Below are 3,507 nucleotides of genomic sequence, written 5' to 3'. Positions count from 1 at the left end.
AAACACCTTGTTTGAAAATCTTTTCATTATTATTATAAAATGAAAACTTTCTAAATTAATATGAAATCCTAATCACCCACTTACACAATCATAGAATCACTTATCCTAACTTCCATAAGTTGTGGGATATGAAGAGATTTGACAATAAATACTCTTTGAAAATATATAAGATTCTAGCTATCTTTTTATATTTTAATTATAAAATATTATAGCAATAGCTTTCGGACGAAAGTGGATTTTTAAAATATCTAATGTAGTTAAAATTAAATATTAAAAAATATAATATATTATTATATTTTAATATAAATTTATATTTTATAAATATAATAATTTGAAGATTCAACGATTACAATGCATTAAATAGCTCTTAGTTTATTGAGTCGCCACACATCTAACCCTTTGCCAGACGATCCTTACGAACGAGGAGATGACGCCTCGCTACGTTGAGCTTTGCTTCTTCTTCATCACTCTCGGGATGCTTTTGTTTCTCCAGTCTGCGCTCTCCTCTGACAGCGGCCACAGCTGCACGAAAACCAAGCCCTTCTACAAGCTCGACGAAGTCTCCTCCACTGTCGGAGTTGAACACAAAAGAGAGTCGAAGGCGAAAGGGCGTGCGTGGAGGTTGGAAGTGGTGCACAGGGACACTCTGCTGCCCGCCAACGCTCGCCCATCGTACGAGCGACGGTGGGAGGAGACGCGGAAGCGGGATGCCGCAAGAATTCGGGGACTGGAGCAGCAGATAGAGAGGAGATTGAACAAGTCGGCGGGAAGCTATGCAAAGGTGGCGGAAGATTTAGGGGCCGGTGTCGTGTCGGGACTGGCGGTGGGGAGCGGTGAGTACTTCACGCGCATAGGCGTGGGAACGCCGGCAAGGGAGCAATACATGGTGATCGACACGGGCAGCGACGTGACGTGGATTCAGTGCATGCCATGCCGCAAGTGTTACCGGCAGATGGATCCCATTTTCAACCCCTACTCCTCCGCTTCCTTCTCCGCTTTAAGCTGCAACTCCGATGCGTGCAGTCAGCTTGACGTCCACGTCTGCTCTCGCAGCGGCGGCTGCGCCTACAGAATCGACTACGGCGACGGCTCCTACACCATTGGGGTCATGGCCACTGAGACGCTGACATTCGACGACACCTATGTCCGTGACGTGGCCATCGGCTGCGGCCGCTACAACACCGGCCTCTTCGCAGGGGCAGCGGGGATTCTGGGCCTCGGGGCCGGGCCGCTATCCCTCCCCTCGCAGCTCGGGGAACAGTCGGACGGCGTATTTTCGTACTGCCTCGTTGACAGGTATTCCGAGTCATCCGGCACGCTTGAATTCGGGGCGCAATCCGTTCCCGAGGATTCCTTCTTCACGCCCATGGCAAAAAACTCCCTTCTTCCTACCTTCTATTATCTCTCGCTCACCGCCATCAGCGTCGGCTGCACTTACCTCCAGGACGACGTCTTCTCCATCGACGACACGTCGGGCCGTGGGGGTGTCATCCTCGACTCCGGCACTACCCTCACCTACCTCCAGAGGCCTGCCTACGAAGCAATGAGGGACGCTTTCATTGCGGGTACCCAACATCTTCCCAGAGCCGAGGGAAACTCCGTCTTCGACACCTGCTACGATCTGTCGGACCAACATGATTCCGTCATGGTTCCGGGAGTGGACTTCCACTTCTCCAACGGGAAGAGCTTATCTCTCCCGGCTAACAATTACGTGGTTCCGGTGGATACCATGGGTACTCATTGCTTCGCCTTTGCGCCCACCGACTCTGCTCTCTCTATCATGGGGAATATTCAGCAGCAGCATATTGGGGTTTCCTACGATTCTACCAACAGTCAAATTGGCTTCGCCCTCGATCAGTGCTGATGCGGAATCTTCTGCTGTTGCTTATGTATATTATGGTCTATTTCCAAAGGAATTATAAATAATAATGGTCAACCTGGTACAATCAGTGAATTGTAGAATTTGAAATATTTTAGATATTTGATCGATAGTACTTGGTTGCTATTTATCAGATTTCAAAAATATAATTCAAAGTCTGCAATCTAGACCATCCATCTCCAAAAATCCATATGAGATTATGGAGGTTTGCTTTATGTAATTATTTTACTCTATGTTTTAATGTGAAAGTGTGACTGTATGTTTGTTAGAGCAGGAGTCTGATGGTTAGATTACAATTTATGGATTGTATTTTAAGAGATTTTTAGAATTTTATTTGATTTAAAAGATTTTATATATAATTATAACAAAGAATATATTTTATTATTAATAAATAAAACATATAAATAATTTATAGTTTAGGGGAGGCCGATATAGTTAAAGGAAGTACTTATTTTTCTAGCCTTTTTACAATGAGACTATATATTTTTAACTAAAATTTAGATATTATTAACAAAATTGTTATTCATTTTTATCAAAATTTAGAAATTTAGTAAAGACAAAAATTTAGTTAACATTTTAACATTTTTAAAATTCATCATCTTAAAAAGTGTAGTGTTTAAAACTATGTGGGAGATTTTGTCTTTTCTACATTTATAAAAACACTATGTCAAAGACCTCAACTTACTCTCAAGATTTAAAAAATTATATTCAACCTTAATTATGTTGACAACATTAAAATTTCATGTTGTAGTTTGATCATACAACATGATATCGCTCATAATGATCAATATGACATGGAATTGGTAAAATATAACTTTTTTAGGTGGATGACATGGCATTCAAAAGACGAATAGCCATGCAAACCATTAAAAGGTTCTCATTGCACATTTAGTAAAAGGTTTTATGATTGATGTGCTTTTGAATGATGCATAAAATTTCATTTTTTTTCTTTTAATTTCGTTAGTGAGATATGTTTGGGGCAATTGAACTTATGATCACATTGATACACAAGCACAAACTTTTTACCAATTGTGTTACCACCAACAAACCTCTTTCCTAAAATTTAATGTATTATAATTTTTATTTTTAAAATTCAACATATTATAAATTTTTAATTATTTTTTTAATAATTTTTAACTTTTTATTTTATACATTTATCTTAAATGTTTTATAGATTTTTAAAACAACACCACTTTGCCAAATTATCATAGAATAAAATTCCATGAAATTTTCTTACACAATAAAAATTGTGTTTGAATTATTATTTTTAAATAAAAATACTTGCTTCCTAAACACTCATATGGATCTTCTTCTTCAACAATGTAGGGAATTTACATTACCATTATTATAATCATTTGTTGTTGTATTTGAGTATTATCTCTCATCTTTGAAATGAAACTCATGTAATTTTTTTTAATCATTTTCATTTTTATATTTTCTTCTAAACTATGTAATATTATATATTTCTTTATACACTATTTTTTGTGATTTAACATATAATTTTGTTTTGAGTGTCATTTATGGTATATGATACATATGGCAACATATCATATTTCTTAAATATAACATCATAATATTTGCATTACACATATTTTTATTTTTATTTAGAAGTGGTGCATAAGGACACT

At 37.8% G+C, this 3,507-nt stretch overlaps 1 pseudogene; it reads left to right on the top strand.

The window, feature by feature from the left end:
• Positions 1–374: 374 nt before the first annotated feature.
• LOC149207931 (protein ASPARTIC PROTEASE IN GUARD CELL 2 pseudogene) lies at positions 375–2,108 on the top strand (annotated as a pseudogene).
• Positions 2,109–3,507: the final 1,399 nt, after the last annotated feature.

This window comes from Pinus tabuliformis, chromosome 1_2 (genome assembly GCF_031772625.1).
Source record: "Pinus tabuliformis cultivar Carrire ecotype Pingquan chromosome 1_2, CPIR1, whole genome shotgun sequence".
NCBI classification, from domain to species: Eukaryota; Viridiplantae; Streptophyta; class Pinopsida; order Pinales; family Pinaceae; genus Pinus; species Pinus tabuliformis.
The sequence above is the reverse complement of the archived record's forward strand: the minus strand, read 5'-3'. Positions and strand labels throughout refer to the sequence as shown.